The sequence below is a fragment of the Acinonyx jubatus genome, chromosome C2 (assembly GCF_027475565.1).
Source record: "Acinonyx jubatus isolate Ajub_Pintada_27869175 chromosome C2, VMU_Ajub_asm_v1.0, whole genome shotgun sequence".
NCBI lineage: Eukaryota > Metazoa > Chordata > Mammalia > Carnivora > Felidae > Acinonyx > Acinonyx jubatus.
This window is the reverse complement of record NC_069384.1, coordinates 38,772,038-38,789,530: the sequence shown is the minus strand read 5'-3', so window position 1 is coordinate 38,789,530 and position 17,493 is coordinate 38,772,038. Positions and strand designations below refer to the sequence as shown.

Genomic DNA, 17,493 nt, shown 5'->3' with positions numbered 1-17,493 from the left:
CTTTCCAGTATTCTGTTGTCTGTAACTAAGAGACTTCACTGGTACAACAGTGAAGGATATAAATATCCACAACATTTCTAAAAGAATATCTCTCCTCTGGCATCTAGGTGGCTCAGTCAGTTGAGTGCCCAACTTCAGCTCAGGTATCTCACTGCTCCTGAGTTCAAGCCCTGTTTTGGGCTCTGTGCTGACAGCTCAGAGCCTGAAGCCTGCTTCAGAATTTCTGTTTCCCCCTCTCTGCCCCTCCCCTGCTTGCACTCTGTCTCTCTCTCCCAAAAATAAACATTAAAAAAGAGAGAGAGAGAGAAAACCTTTCACTATTAGATATCAAGACTTAAGCTATAATATATAAAACAGGATACTATTGCCTCATGGAGTAAATGAAAGATATCTTAGAAACAAATCCACAATTATATGGACAGTCTCCAAATGTGTAGGGATTACAAGAACAACAACAACAAAGGGAATTTTAAGTCAGCAGTTTGGGATCCATTGGCTTTCCATGAGAAAATAAAGATATCATTTAGGTATTTCAAAGCCATACACAAAGAATTACACTACTTTCAAAGGAGTGTTTTCAATTAAACTTACAGCTGACTGCTCTTAGGAGGAAATGTAGGAGAAAGATCTCAGGTTAAGAAAAAAAAAAAAACATGTCAAATAAGACAACACCCTAAAAGACAAAACATATAGAGGAACATGGATGATTTTATGATAATAAAGGTGGACAACAGCAAAATTAGTTTTCTATATGATAGTACTGTAATAAAAAAACAATTAGACTAAGAAAAGATAGTTGTGGTATTTTGACCAACAATTGGTATATATACAATGTCTAAAGAATTTAAAAAATAAATGAGATGAAACCACCCTGTGCAAGTAAAGTAATAGACTAAAAATATATCTGGAGAAGAAAAAAGGATGGAAAATGAAAAAAAACAAAAAACAGAAAACAAAAAAACAAAACTGTGACGTCTAGAAGTATGACTTACTCAGAGGTGATGACATAGTGAAATTGGAACTGATTCAGTGCTTGTGGGTATATACATTGGCACAAAGTTTTTATTTTTTATTTAAGTTGTTTTTATTTATTTTAAGAGAGAGAGTGTGTGTGCATGAGATTGGGAGGGTCATCGAGAGAGGGAGAGAGAGAGATTCGCAAGCACACTCCCTGCTGTCAGCACAGAGCCCCATATGGGGCTCAAAGATGCCCAACCACGAGGTCATGATCAGAGCCAAAATCAAGACCCTGAGGTGAAATCAAGAGTCAGACGTTTAAAGGACTGAGCCTCCCAGGTGTCCCCAGCACAAACCTTTTAAACCCCGTTAAGTGATGCTTCTTTTTCCCTCACAACTTTCCTTGCTTTGAAGTTGGCTCTGTCTTAAATAAATGTATTTACTCCTGCTTTCTTTTGATGCATATCAGCATGGTACATTTTCCTGCATCCGTTTACTTTTAATCTAGATGTGTCTTTATATTTAAAGTGCGTTTCTTTCGGACAACATATAGTTAGGTCTTGTTTTTTGATCTACTTTGATGGTGTGTGTCGTTTAATTGTTCTTTTAGACCATTGATGTTCATCGTGGTTATTGATAGTTGGATTAATATCTAACATGCTTGTTACTATTTTATTTTTGTTCTTGTTCTTAGTTTCTATCTTTTTCACCCTTTGTTTTTTTTGTGGTTTTTACTGAGCATGTGATGATTCCATTTTCTCTCCTGTCTTAGCATATCAGTTCTATTTCTCTCCGTACTTTTTTTAGTGATTGTCCTAGAGTTTGCAAAATACATTTACAGCTAATGCAAGGAATTATATCAAGTAAAACTATTCCACTTCATGGGTAGCACAAATGTCTTAAAATAACAAAATAATTCTTATCCTTCCCTCATATCCCTTATAACATTCCTGCCATTCATTTCACTTATATATAAAAGCATAAATAAGCATAAATGGGTCTATGTACATATAATATGTATGTATAAGATATATACATAAGCATACATAATCAAATACATTGTTGCTATTATTAGACATTAGCTAAGAAGAAAACTAAAAGTTTTTACCTTCACTTATTTCTTCTTTGATGCTATTCCTGATGTTATGTAGATCCAAGTTTCTGACCTGTATTATAGATCCTTCTCTAAAGAATTTTAAATATTTCTTGAAAAGCAGGTCAACTGGCAACAAATTCCATCAATTTCTATTTCTTTGACAAAATCATTATTGCTCCTTTGCTTTTGAGTGATGATTTTGCACAGTACAGAAGTCTACATTGGAGGTGGGGTTTTTTTTTTGTTTGTTTGTTTTGTTTTGTTTCTTTTTGTTTTTCTCAACACTTTAAATACTTCATTCTCTTCTTGTTTGCACAGTGCCTGGGAAATCAGATGTAATTCTCATCTTTTGTTCCTCTGTAGGTAAGGTATTTCTTCCTCTGGTTTCTTTCAGGAATTTTTCTTTATTTTATATATATATGCTTGTATGTACGTATATATGTATGTATTGGCATTTATCCTGCTTCGTGTTTTCTAAGCTTCCTGGGTCTGTGTTTTAGTGTCTCACATTAATTTGGGGAAATTATCAGTAATTATTGCTTTAAATATACATATTTTTTTCTGTTCCTTTCTTTCTTCTCCCTCTGTTATTCTCATTATGTGTATATTATACTTTTTATAGTTATCCCTCAGGCCTTGGATATTTTGTTCTGTTTTTGTTTGTTTTCTGTTTTTTGTTTGCTGTTTTTTGTTTGTTTTCTTGTTTGCTTTAGTTTTTTCTTTCTTTTTCTCTCTCTTTTTGTTTTTTATTTTTTGGGAATTCTATTGGTCTATCCTTTAGGTGAGAGATTCTTTCCTCAGCTGTATCTAGTCTACTAATGAGCCCAAGAAAAAGCATTCTTCATTTCTGTTACAGTATTTTTTATCTCTAGTGTTTATTTTTGTTTCTTTATTAGGATTTCCATCTCTCTGCTTATGTTGCCCATGTGTTCTACATGCTGTCTACTTTACCTATTAGAGCCCTTACCATATTAATTATAGCTGTTTCAAATTCCTGGTCTGATAATCCCAACGCCCTGTGTATGGTTTGGATACTTTCTCTTTCTTCTCAAAGTGTGTTTTTGCCTTTGGTATGCCTTGTAATTTTTTTTTTTTTTTTGACATGAGGTATCAGGTAAAGAAACTGCTGTAAATAGGTCTTTTAACGATGTAATGAGGTGGTGGGGGAGGAAAATATTCTGTAATCTTTGAATTATTAGGTTTCAGACTCCAATGAGCCTATTCCTCGGGACTGTAAAACTTACAAGTGTTTCTCATTTTTCTCCTCACTGAGACAAGCCTCTAGAGAGGGTTGGAGGTAGGTTTTTCCCTTCTTCCACCTGGAAGTCTAGAGCCAGGTAGAGTTGGTGATTTTCTTTTCCCCAGTCAGTCAGGCTCTGGTAATAGGCCAGCACATTAGGGTCTGGTTAACTACTTTCCCCTGACAGCAGGCCTTGTAAAGAAAAGTGGAGTGCTTGGGCATGTTTCAAAATGGTTCCTTTTCCTTGACCCCTGCCAGAGCCCATGGTAACTCTTTTTCAGATATTTACTGTGGGAACCTGGTCCAACTTCTGGAGATAAATCTTCCAATATAGTAGGGGCATCTATATTACTCGGTCTCTCTGGAATTTTTAACTCTCAGAATTGTCCACACTGAGTCTCCTGATATTTGTCAAATAAGTTCAGGTTTTCCAACCACTGGGTGGTTCCCAGGGTGGTATTTGCTCATGAATATCTGCTCAAGGTAAGCTATGACTCCTGTATTTGCTTATGTGTCTCTCCAGTCTTGGGGGCATTGGCTTGCCCTTGTTCCTTGCTCTTTTAGGAATCCAAGAAGAACTGAAGCTATTTCAGTCCACTAAGCCTTTTTTTTTTTTTTTTTTTTGTGGTTAGGATGGAGTGGTGACTTCCGGGATCCTTGTATATGGATTGAAAACCAGATATGAGCAATAGCTATTAAAATTGAAAAAGACTGCATGTTTCTGATTATCCTAAGGTCTAACTTTTAAATTTACATCCTTGAGATACATTTTCCAATATGTATAAGAATGTATGTACAAAGATGTTCATTGTAGCATTGTTTAGAGTTCAAAACACGTGGAAACAAATGTGCATCAGTAAGAAAATGGGTAGAATACAGTTAGGGCATTCTTTGAATACTTTGTACAGAGAAATTAAAAATAAAGTAGCTTTATATGCATCAACTTGGCTATGTCTCAAGAAAATAATGTAAGTGAATAAATCAAGCTTCAGAAGGATTTCATGTAGTTTTATAATATGTAAACAGTCCCTCTTTGTGTTTATAGAAATATTTATATGCAGACAAAATATAAGTACAAAGGTTACAAAGTGTTACATTAAATTATGACTGTCCACCTACCCCTCATTCCCCATCCCTATGGAGAGATACAGTCAAAACTTTACTGGGAAGAGGGGAGTTAAAAACTGTTTGTAATATTTTAATTTTAAGAAAAATTATATGAAGTCAAAATTGAAATAATCACTTTTAATTGTGAAGTATAGATACACAAGCTTTTTAGATTTTTTTTTACTATACTTTTCTGTTTAATAAGAATTAAACATTTTCTTGGTTAATATATTCTAATTGTAGAAAATTTAAAACATTATAGCTTCTGTGTTTGAGTCTTGGCAGGACTTTATAAAGTTTGGTTGAAATAAATGATATAAAAATTATATCATGTACAACACTGTGTTCTGCCTTTTTTCCCACTTAATGGAATATTAGAAGTAGTGAAGACTGGATATCTGGATTAGGTTACATTTGTTCAAACACCAGATTCATGGATGGACAACTTATTTAACTTCTTTGTGCCTCAGTCTCCTCAAAAGTAAAATAAAGCAACCATAAGACACAAGGTTGTGTAAACATTAAATGAATTAATACATGTAAAATACTTGGAACAGTATCTAGCACATAGGAAGTTTTAATATCTATTAGACTTTGTTATTATTCCTCAGGTCATTTAAAACTTGAATATGTAACATGAATGTCTGTATAATATTCTAATTTCACACTATTTTACAGTGCTTTTTACATTTTACCACAACTTTCCCAAACCTGCATTAATAATTTTAATATATGTTCCAATTAACCATATGTTTATATCACTTTACTTTTAAAATGGAAGATATAGGTAGTAGTAATTGTTGAACCATTGTATAGTTGAGAAATATTTTTTTTTCAACGTTTATTTATTTTTGGGAGAGAGAGAGACAGAGCATGAACGGGGGAGGGGCAGAGAGAGAGGGAGACACAGAATCGGAAACAGGCTCCAGGCTCTGAGCCATCAGCCCAGAGCCTGACGCGGGGCTCGAACTCACGGACCGCGAGATCGTGACCTGGCTGAAGTCGGACGCTCAACTGACTGCACCACCCAGGCGCCCCAAGAGAAGTATTTCTATTGTGCACAAAGAGAAGAAGTTATTGGATTAAAACTTTTTTCCTCAAATCTCTGAAACTATTCTGCCTTTTACTTTTAGCATTTAGTGAGAAACTTAATGAAAATTTAAATGAGTCTAATTTTTGTTGAATTACACATAATTTTTTGTATTAAATATAAGATATCCATATTCTTTTTAATTTAAATTCAAGTTAGTTAATATAGAGTGTAGTATTAGTTTCAGGAGTAGAATTTAGTGATTCATCACTTACATATCACACCCAGGGCTCATCCCAACAAGTGCCCTCCTTAATACTCATCACCCATTTAGTGCATCCCCCACTGACCTCCCTTCCAGCAACCCTCAGTTTGTTCTCTGTATTTAAGAGTCTCTTATGGTTTTCCCCCTCTTTCTTTTTATCTTATATGTCCTTCCCTTCTCTTATGCTCATCTCTTGTGTTTCCTAAATTCCCCATATGAGTGAAATCATATAATATTTGTCTTTCTCTGTGTCATTTCGCTTAGCATAGCACACTGTATTTCTATCTACATTGTTGCAAATGGCAAGATTTCCTTCTTTTTGATTGCTGAGTAATATTCCATTGTGTGTGTGTATATATATATATGTACATACATGTATATATGTATATATGTATATATATGTATATATGTGTATGCATATGAATATATATGTAAATATATATATATATACACACCACTTCTTTATCCATTCATCAGTTGATGAACATTTGGACTCTTTTCATACTTTGGCTTTTGTTGTTAGTGTTGCTAGAAACATTGGGGTGCACATGCCCCTTCAGATCAACATTTTTGTATCCTTTGGATAAATACCTAGTAGTGAAGTTTCTGGGTCATGGAGTAGTTCTATTTTTAACTTTTTGAGGAATCTTCCTACTGTTTTCCAGAGTAGCTACACCAGTTGGTAACCTACCAGTGGTACAAAGGTGTTCCCCTTTCTCTGCATCCTCGCCAACATCTGTTGTTTCCTGAGTTGTTAATGTTAGCCATTTTGACAGGTGTGAGGTCGTATCTCATTGTGGTTTTGATTTGTATTTCCCTGATGATGTGATGTTGAGGATTTTTTCATGTGTCTGTTAGCTATCTGGATGTCTTCTTTGGAAAAGTGAGTATTTGTGCCTTCTGCCCATTTTTTAACTGGGTTTTTTTTGTCTTTTGGGAGTTGAGTTTGATAAGTTCTTCTTTATAGATTTTGGACACTAACTATATGATATGTCATTTGCAAATAACTTCTCCTATCTTGTCAGCTGCCTTTTAGTTTTGCTGAATGGTTTCCTTTGCTGTGCAGAAACTTTTTACCTTGATGAGGTCCCAATAGTTCATTTTTGGTTTTGTTTCCCTTGCCTCTGGAGAAATATCTAGTAAGAAATTACTGCAGCCAAGGTCAAAGAGGTTGCTGCCTGTTTTCTCCTCTAGGATTTTGATGGCTTCCTGTCTTACATTTAGGTCTTTCATCCATATTGAACTTATTTTTGTGTATGGTGTAAGAAAGTGGTCCAGTTTCATTTTTCTGTGTGTTGCTGTCCAGTTTTGCCAGCATCATTTGCTGAAGAGACTGTTTTAAAAAAAATAAAATTTAACATTTATTTATTTTCAAGAGAAAGAGACAGAGAATGAGGGGGAGACGGACAGCAAGAGAGGGAGACACAGAATTGGAAGCAGGCTCCAGGCTCTGAGCTGTCAGCACAGAGCCCGATGCGGGGCTCAACGTGAAATCATGACCTAGGCTGAAGTCGGACGCTCAACCAACTGAGCCACCCAGGTGCCCCGAGACTGTTTTTTTTCCATTGAATATTCTTTCCTGCTTTGTCAAAGATTAGTTGAGCATATGTTTGTGGGTTCATTTCTGAGTTCTCTGTTCTGTTCCATTGATTTCTGTGTCTGTTTTTGTGCCAGTACCATACTATCTTGAAGACTACAGCTTTGTAATATAGCTCAAAGTCTGAAATTGTGATGCCTTTGGTTCTGGTTTTCTTTTTCAAGATTGCTTTGACTATTCAGGGTCTTTCCTGGTTCCATATAAATTTTAGGATTGTTTGTTCTAGCTCTGGGAATAATGATGGTGTTATTTTGATAGGGATTGCATTGGATGTGTAGATTACTTTGGTAGTATAGACATCTTAACAAAATTTGTTAAGGGCAGAGAGAAAGAAGAGAGCAAGAATCCCAAGCAGGCTCTGCACTGCCAGCATGCAACCTGTTGCGGAGCTTAAACTCACAAACTGTGAGATCATGACTCAAGCTGAAGTCAGATGCTCAACTGACTGAACCACCTAGGTGCCCCAGGAGATTTCTGATAACATTGAATTTCTTTGCTGGTTAGGGGTCTGTTAAAATTTTCTATTTTATCCTGTTTATGTTTTGGTATTGTGTGAGTTTCTGGAAATTTGTCCCTTTCTTCTAGATTTGCCAGTTAGTTGGCAAATAATTTTTCATAGTCTTCTCTTAATGTTTGCATTTCTGTGGTGTTGATTGTGATGTCTTCTCTTTCATTTCTGATTTTATCTATTTGGATCCTTTCTCTTTTCCTTTTAAAAGTCTCCCTATGGGTTTATCAATTGTGTTAATTCTTTCAAAGAACCAGCTCTTAGTTTTGTTGATGTGCTCTGTGTGTGTGTGCGTGCATGTGTGTGTGTGTCTATATCATTTATTTCTGCTAAATCTTTATTATTTCTCTTCTGCTGGCTTTAGGCTTTATTTACTATTCGTTTTCTAGCTCCTTTAGGTATTCTATTTACTGTTGCTTTTCTAGATCCTTTAGGTATAAGGTGAGATTGTGTATTTAGGAACTTTCTTGCTTCTTGATTTAGGCCTGAATTGCAATATACTCTCCTCTTAGGACTGCCTTTGCTGTATTCCAAAGGTTTTGGACTGTTGTGTTTTGATTTTAATTTGTTTCCATGTATATTTAAAAATTTCTTCTTAATTTCCTGTTTAACCTATTCATTCTTTTGTAGGATGTTCTTTAACCGCCATGTATTTGAGGGCTCTTTAAATTTCTGCTTGTGGTTGATTTCAAGTTTCATAGTGTTGTGATCTGAAAATATGCATGGTATGATCTCGATCTTTTTTTACTTATTGAGGGCTCATTTGTGACCAAGTATGTGATCTATTCTGGAGAATGTTCCATGTGTACTCGAGAAGAATGCATATTCTACTGTTTTATGGTGAAATGTTCTGAATGTATCTTGTAAGTCCAGCCGGTTCAGTGTCTCATTCAAAGCCATTGTTTCCTTGTTGATTTTCTGCTTAGATGATCTGTCCATTTCTGTAAGTGGGGTATTAATGCCCGCAACTATTATGGTATTATTATCAATGGTTTTCTTTATGTTTGTGATTAATTGATTTATATATTTGGGAGTTTCAAGTTGGGGGCATACATATTTATAATAGTTAGATCTTCTTGGTGGATGGACCCCTTAATTATGATATAATGCCCTTCCTTATCCCTTGTTACATGTTTGTTTTAAAATCTAGTTTGTCTGATATAAGTATGGTTACTCAGACTTTCTTTTGACATCCATTAGCATCCATCTTTTGTAGGCAGCATACAGATAGATCTTGTTTTTTTAATCTATTGTGTTACCCTATGTCTTTTTATTGGAACATTTAGTCCATTTACATTCAGAGTGGTTGTTGAAAGGTATGAATTTTGGGCCATTGTGTTACTTGTAGAGTTGGTATTTCTGGTCATGTTTCTGGTCCTTTGTAGTCTTTGTTCTTATGGTCTTATTCTTTTTTTTTTTTTTTTCTTTTTCCACTCAGTCCCCCTTAAAATTTCTTGTAAGGCTGGTTTGGTGGTCATGAATTCCTTTAGTTTTTGTTTGTCTGGGGCAGTCTTTATCTCTCTTCTATTCTGAATGACAGCCTTGATGGATAGAATTCTTGGCTGCATATATTTTCCCATTCAGCATGTTGAATATTTCCTGCTACTCCCTTCTGGCCTGCCAAGTTTCAGTGGACAAGTCTTCTGCTAACCTTATGTGTCTACCCTTGTAGGTTATGGACCTTTTGTCCCTAGCTGCTTTCAAAATTTTCTCTTTATCTTTGTATTATGCAGTTTCACTATGATATGTCATGGTGTTTCCCTGTTTTGTTGATTTTGGGGGGAGTTCTCTGTGCCTCCTGGATTTGAATGCCTGTTTCCTTCCTCAGATTAGAGAAGTTCTCAGCTGTAATTTGTTCAAATAAACCTTCGGCCTCCTTTTCCTGATATTGTTTTTCTGGGACTCCTAAATGACTCAATTCTCTAAGTCTCTTCTAATGATATAATAGGTTCCTTTCCCTCTCTTTTCAGCTTCATTATTTCCACAATTTAATCTTCTATATCACCTATTCTGTCTTCTGCTTCTTCTATCCTCATTGTGGCAATATCCAGTCAGTTTTCCATCTCAGTTACAGCATTTTTTATTTCAGCCTGACTAGATTAGTTCTTTGATCTCTGCAGCAAAGTTTTCTCTGGTGTCTTCTATGCTTATTTTTCAAGTGCAGCTAGTAGTCTTATGATTGTTGTTCTAAATTCTTGCTCAAATATATTGTTTATGTCTATTTTGAGCAAGTGCCTGGCTGTAATTTCTTTTTGACCTTTCTTTGGGGAGAATTCCTCCACATTGTCATTTTGGCTAAGTTTCTGTCTTCTGCATGTTTTTTTTAATTAAAAGTTTTTAAATCTTTTATTTTATTTTTGAGACAGAGAGAGACAGAGCATGAATGAAGGAGGGACAGAGATAGAGGGAGACACAGAATCTGAAGCAGGCTCCAGGCTTTGAGCTGTCAGCACAGAGCCCCACGCGGGGCTGGAACTCACAGACCATGAGTTCATGACCTGAGCTGAAGTCGGAAGCTCAACTGACTGAGCCACCCAGGCGCCCCCATCTGCATGTTTCAAAATCTTGTTATGTTTCCTGTACCTGAGAGTACTACTGTATTAAAAAAAAGGGGTCATACACTTTCCAGGACCTAGAACTTCAGGACGTGTTCCTGGTGAATACTGTGTGCACTCTGCTACTGTGTTTTGGCTGCTCTTTCGCACTGGTCAGTCCTCTGCAGAGCTCCTCCTTGCTTGTAGTGGGGAATGTTTAGACCTTTAACTAGCTGTCCTTTGATTTGTTTGTTAGAATATGCCTGGGAATGGGGCGCCTGGGTGGCGCAGTCGGTTAAGCGTCCGGCTTCAGCCAGGTCACGATCTCGCGGTCCGTGAGTTCGAGCCCCGCGTCAGGCTCTGGGCTGATGGCTCCGAGCCTGGAGCCTGTTTCCGATTCTGTGTCTCCCTCTCTCTCTGCCCCTCCCCCATTCATGCTCTGTCTCTCTCTGTCCCAAAAATAAATAAAAAACGTTGAAAAAAAATTAAAAAAAAAAAAAGAATATGCCTGGGAAAAAAAGGGCAGGGGGAAGCCTGATCCTAATCCAAAGAAAAGAGAAAAGGAAAGGGAATGAAAAAAAAAATCAGGGAATCAAAAAGTTATACGGCTGATTCCAAAGAAATAGAAAGAAGGAAAAAAAAAAGGAAGAAAAAGTAAGGAAAAACTGAAGCCTGATCCAAAAAAAAAAGAGAGAGAGAGGAAAAAAAAAAATGAAACAAACAAGAAACTATGAGCCTAATTTCAAAGGAAAAAGAAAAAGAAAAAGTAAGCCTGGTCCTATTTCCATCAGAACTGCGGGTGTCATTTTGAGGCATTCAATTTTCAGTACGCTTGGCACATGTGGGATGTTGCCTGTGCTGGTCTTCTGGAGGAGACACTGGCTGTGTTGGCTCAGAGTCATTCTGGCCCCAGTAAATAAGCACTTGCCAGGCACAGAGGGGCAGAGTTTGGTGTAAGCGGGTCCCGCCTCCACAAGGGGTCACTATGCTGCTCTCTAAAGTTGCACCGTGTTGGTATTGGGGGGAAAATGTCACCACCTCAATCTCCAGTCCCCAAACAAGGGGCCTCACACCCCTCACTGTTTAGGAAGCCCTAACAGAATAGAAAGGGCAGTCAGCTGCCCTGTGCCACAGCTCTCCTGCCTTTTTCTTTGTCACATGGCTAGGATTCAAAACCTGAAGTCTTAAAGGATCTGGCACTATGCGGATCTGTTCCCCCCCTCCTCCAGAGTAGAGCCTCTCCACACTGTGTCTGTAGTCCTTTGTTCCAGAAAAATAATCCCAGAGCTGCATAGTGTGCAGAATCTATGGTGAGGTACCACTAAAAGCAGCGCAAAGGTTATATTCCCTCTAGGTGGGCCTCTATCCTTTGCTAACGAAATGCCTGTTGCTGGTACCTACAGAGTCTTCTGTCCTTGAAGAGGCAATATACCCTTTTCCAAAGGTACTCTAGAAGGGGAATGTTCTCTCCCAGTGCGTCCTGGAGATCCCTACACCCCACTGTGTACTCTGGGGTCAGTTCCCTCCTTCTCCCCAGGAATGCATACCATAGCTCCACTCCAGAGAAAGTCGTGCACTTCAAAATCTCAAACTTTGAGCTCCAAAAGGTGTTTGCAAAAAAAACTGCAACACTCAGTACTTCTCACTCCCCAGTCCATGGTCTAGTTTTCCTCGTGTGCAAATCTTATGCCACACTCAGTCAACCCCTCTCTCTATCTCTCCCTTTTTTCTCTCCACGGAAAGGGTTCCCTCCCCTCTGTGGCACCACAGTTTTTCTCTCCCCCATTTCACTTCCACACACCTCGCACCTGTGAGTTGGAGAATGTGGAGATCCTTCTGCCATTTTGCAGACCAATTTCCTGGGTGTTCCAAGTGATCTAACCTCAATACAGCTGTGATGGAGGGATGAGGAAAGCCCAGGGTTCCCAGACTTCTCTACCATCTTAACTCCTCCCATAGATGTTTTTAATTCATACTTTTTACCTTATTTTGTGTCTGAGTGTACTAAATTTTTATTAGTATTTAGTAGGACATGATGAAGACTTTTTCTTTCTTTTAACTTTTAAAAATTTTAATTCAATTATTTGGTTATTGCTTTTGTTCTTATTTTTTAATGGATTTTTTTTCCTTGTGGGATTCCTAACATGTATTACATTCATAATTATTTCCATTATGATTATCTTCCTGATAACTAACAGCCCCATGAAAACAGATCATCTCTTTCCCATTAACAACTTTAGCTCTGAGTAATATTTTTGGAACAAAGTAGGAACTAACTCTCTGTTTGAGTGTGTGTGTGTGTGTGTGTGTGTGTGTGTGTGTGCTGTTCCCAGCCTAGAAGGTTGCCTTTCCTCTAATTTGCTATCGTAATTCTTTTCCTTTGTTCTATGGAATGTTTGATATTCTCTGCTAAGGACTAAATGTTTGTGTCTTTTCTCTAAATTTACATTTTGAGGTACTAATCCCCAGGGTGATGGTGTTAAGAAGTGGAAACCTTAGGAGATAGTTAGGTCATGAGGAGAGAGCCTTTATGAATGGGATTATTAACTTTGTAGGCAGAACCACTAACTAGAGAGGGGTTTCTGTCTCTCCAAAATCAACACCAAAAAGGTGTCCCTCTGCAACCAGGAAGGAATTTTCCCCAGGAACCTAAGCTGCTGGCAAATTGATCTTAGAATTTTTGGCCTCCAAAACAGCAAGAAATAAGTTTCTGATGTTTAAACTACCCAGTCTATGATATTTTTGTTTCCACAGCCTGAACAGACTAAGGCTCCATTTCAATATTTCATTCATACCATATTAATGTGCATGGTGATGCATTCTTACAACATTCTGAATTATTTAACTTTATTTCATTAGGCTTAATGAAAAAAAGCATCATTCACATATGTTATACAATTAGATCATATATTGTTTGGAATAAATCCACGTCAGTGAATCGTTTTTCAGTGACCTGCTCTATAAATTAAAACATAACTTATTCTTAGTAAAGAGAATGAAATTATTCAGACATGTATTTACCTTCAGCTCTGACACAACCCAGTACTAATGGATATTGTCATCATGCCTTCCTTTGTTTGGTCACTGTTTCTTTTTGTTCTTTGAGCGCATTTATAGTGGCTGCTTGGAAGTCTTTGTTTTTAAATGGCATCTGTTTGGTCTCACAGGCAGTTTCTATTGCTGGGTTTTTTTTTTTCTGGTGAATGGGACATATTTTCTTGTTTCTTTGTATGTCTTACAACTTTCATTGCTGGAAAATGGACCTTTTAGATAATATAGTTGATCCTCATTATTCACAGATTCAGTATTTGTGAATCTATCTTTTCACTAAAATTTATCTGTAACCCCAAATCAATACTCACTGTGCTTTTGTGATCTTTCATGGATATGCACAGAACAGTGAAAAATTTGATCACCCAATGTGCATGTTCTCAACTGAGGTCGAACAAGGTGATTGATAGTCTCCCTTCACTGTTTCCACTTTCCTATTATAAACAAGTGTCCCTCTCAGAATCTATTTAGAGCCATGTTATTGTGCTTTATGTTGGTGATTTTTGCTGTTTTAAATGGCCCCAAGCACAGTGCTGAAAGAGGCTGTGATGTACCTTCAGGAGAAAATACATGTGTTAGATAAGCTTTGTTCAGGCATGAGTTATATGCTGTTGGCTGTGAGTTCAATGTTTATGAATCAACATTATACATTAAATAAGGTGTCTTTAAACAGAAACACATGTATGGTAAGGTTATGAATTGATCCATTGACAAAAATGTGACCAGAGGCTGAAATTGTAGCACTTTATCCCTGTATTTCCCCTAGGAGCTAATGGTTCAGTATGCACTAATACAGTGTTTGCAGTGACTTTGTAGAATGTAACTACCATGAATAATGAAAATCAACTGATACTGTAGCAACCTTTGATTCTGATCTCCCTCCTTCCCTTCTCTACCCCCCCTATGGGACTGGTTATGTCTCAGGGTTCCCTTCAACCTCGCCACACCAAAGAGTTAAACCCACTATTTGCTGGCTGATAGCTCTATTTTTCGACAATGCTTTTAGGCATAAATTGATTTAAAGACTGATCCAGGCTTTGAAGCCATAGTTTCTGAAGTCAATGGTTCAGATTTGTGTGATCCCAAGAAGGTTCTTCTTAGCTGTCTCTTTTATTGTTTCTCTCTACAAACTAACAGGCCTACATCTGATCCTCCAACTACAATGAGTCTATGATTCTCCTTTTGATTGCCTTTCACTACAACTTTCACTGTTCTTTTTGAGAGTGTCCTTAGGCTTGACTTTCTCCATATACTGGTGTAAATTAAGTGCACTTTCTTTGAGGAAGGATTGGAGAACTCTTCTATAGTCTGCTTTTCCCCCTGAGCAAAATTTCTGAGCCACTGCCCTGGTGTAATAAGAACAATGGCACACTTTTCTCTGTGTAACAATCCCACTTTAGGAACTGGCACTTAGCAGATGGGTGGGGGTTGCCCCACGTGTCAGCTTGACTCTCTCAGTGTGCCACACTGACCCCACTAGTTGGGGCAAGGGCTATTAGGACCCCACTGTCCTCAAGCAGTGCTGTTCCCAAGGTAGAGCTTGTATCCTACAAATAGGGGCTGAGCAGATGAAGGGAGTCCTACCCTTAACCACAATGGATGGAACTTAGCTTCAGCAACAGGTAACTGGGGGAAGATGAGATTTGCTGATGTCCCACCCATCTTAGGAAGATTGCCCTCTGACTGGGAGCTGGGAGGAGAGAGACTGTGTTCTTGGCTGCACAAACTGAAGTGGAGTTTCTGTCTTATTGAGCTGGGAGGTTGGAAGGAGGGTGCAGTACTTGTTTGAAATAATGTAGACTTTTGTAGTTCTTACCAAGTTTTAGAAGATTTCCTTGAATAAATACTTTTCATTTGTTGTATTCCATTAGCGCTTACTTTAAAATATTTTTAAAAAGCACATTGGAAGTGAATCTTAAGAAAATGCAGAAATATCATGTATCATATCATGTATCCATAGCATGTATCCATATCATATTGGAACCAAATTAGCAGTAAAAAACTATGTTAAGAATGCTAATAAAGTTTTAAAGTCTCATTGTCTCTTTACATTACAAAATACAGTTTGACTTGTATTTCAGAAAAACCTTTAAAATAACCATAACATCAAACATATTAACTATTTTAAAATATTAATTCTGCGAATCTTATAGTGTGAATCAAAACAACCAGATTATATGTTATTTAGACTTTAAATAGCACGTTAAACTTTTGGTAAATAAATATCTTCCAAATTGGAATTTTGATACTTAATAAGCAACTTGTAATTTTAGTGTAATTAATTATGATCTAAGAACTCTTACCTGATAAGACAGCAAATGTGTACCATAAATTATTGATATATTTTTCTTTGATAGTCTTCAAGACAGATATTAATAGTTTTCCTTGAGTTTTCAGTGTTTAAATGAATGTTAAAACAATACATGTCTATATTTTCTAAAGGTCCAGAAAATATATTTTTACTTTCATAAAAATCTAATAAATATTCTTTTAAAAGGATAGATTTTATAACTCTATATTTGGTACCTTTTTCCAACATTTCAATTAATACTTTTAAATATTGTCAGCAGCCTTAGTAATAAAATACTATAGTGATAACATAGGCCAATTATAACAAATTTTATAATTGGACTCTTGAATTATTATACTTTATTAAATTAATAAAATGAGCAAATGATGTCCATCTTCGAACTGCTAAAGTTTTTATTTTCTGCATCCTTTTTTTATGATGCACTTTTAGCTTTCCTTTTCATTTATTTGTACTTCCTTTAAGTTCTTTAAACCAAAAAAGTAAGTCTATCAACTTCAGTTGACTCAGTGTAACAAAATTTGAATGATAACAGGATGCTGGTATATAATCACCACAGATTTACAATTAACTAGCAATTGAATAATACTGATTATGACCACCATTGCTGTAGGATACAGTGGAGGGAAAACTGAGCATGAAGAGACTCTTTGTACCCCCTTTGCTAGCCCATATCAAAAAAAATTATTTTTTTGCTCCACTCTTCCTTCCTCTTCATGGGCCCCCAAAGCCACTGTCTAGTTATTGACTATTCCAAGTTCTTCAATGGTTTAGATACAAATATTGAGAAATAAATGTATCTTCTACAATATAAGGTTCTACTTTACTTAATCTTTCAATATTTCTCTGAGACTAAAATTAAACATTTGTGGACCCAGAGCCACTCCAAAGATATTCCAAAATAATAAATTTTCTTTTTTTTAATTTTTTTTATCTGTAACTTCAACAGGTCACTTAATTTTTTTTTCATAATGTTTCAGTTCCCTTTTGATCTTTGTCAAAAGTGCCAAGAACCTTTGGTTGAGGAGAAGTATTTGTCTCATGATGATGTTGTTCTTAGCCAGTTTATCAGCTTCCTACATCCTAGCTAGCTATATCCTGCCCTAGATTAAGGGCAGATAACATGGCCTTAATATGGTGGACAATGTATGTTCAGTCCTTAAAAGCCTCATTTACTTTATTCTTTAGATAACGTGACGGCCATATTGTCTCGGTAGAGACCAATGGCCTCAAAGAAACCAAGAAATGGAATATGAATGAATGCAGTGATGCAAATCCATCTCCTTTTCTGCAAACTCAATTACATTGAATGTCCTACTAATGAAGACCTAATCATCTCGCTTGTAAGTACTTATCAATTTGTTAAAAATTAACTGTAAAAATTAACTGAAAAATTATATAATCACCATTTGACATTACTTGAAACTTTAAGAAGTTTTGATTGATGTGTCTAGTGTAGTTTTTAATGACAAGCATTTCGAGTTACACAAACTAGACTTCAAATCCTGTCTGTGGCACTTAGTGGGTGACTTTGGAAAGGTATTTAGCCTCTCTAAGTTTTAGGTTTCCTAGTTGTAAAATGGGAATAACATCTACTAGACTAAAATAGATGTACAGAGAGATGCAGAGTGGGAGACAGAGAGCACTTCTGTGTTTCCTGTGTCACCTCTGGTCCTGCTTTCTTTCTAGAGGACCATCTGCATACTTTCCCTTTTGATTTTTAGAAAGGCTTTAAGGTGGCTCCTGGGTGGCTCAGTCAGTCAGTTAAACATCTGACTCTTGATTTCGGCTCTGGTCATG

General features: G+C 36.7%; 1 long non-coding RNA gene across 1 annotated transcript in view; it reads left to right on the top strand.

The window, feature by feature from the left end:
* LOC128315147 (uncharacterized) overlaps window positions 1–17,031 on the top strand; it is a 191,912-nt gene extending 174,881 nt beyond the window's left edge. The window contains exon 3 of the long non-coding RNA XR_008297599.1: window positions 16,882–17,031. This is a non-coding gene — a long non-coding RNA (uncharacterized LOC128315147). The remainder of the gene's footprint in view (window positions 1–16,881) is intronic.
* The last annotated feature ends 462 nt before the right edge of the window (window positions 17,032–17,493 follow it).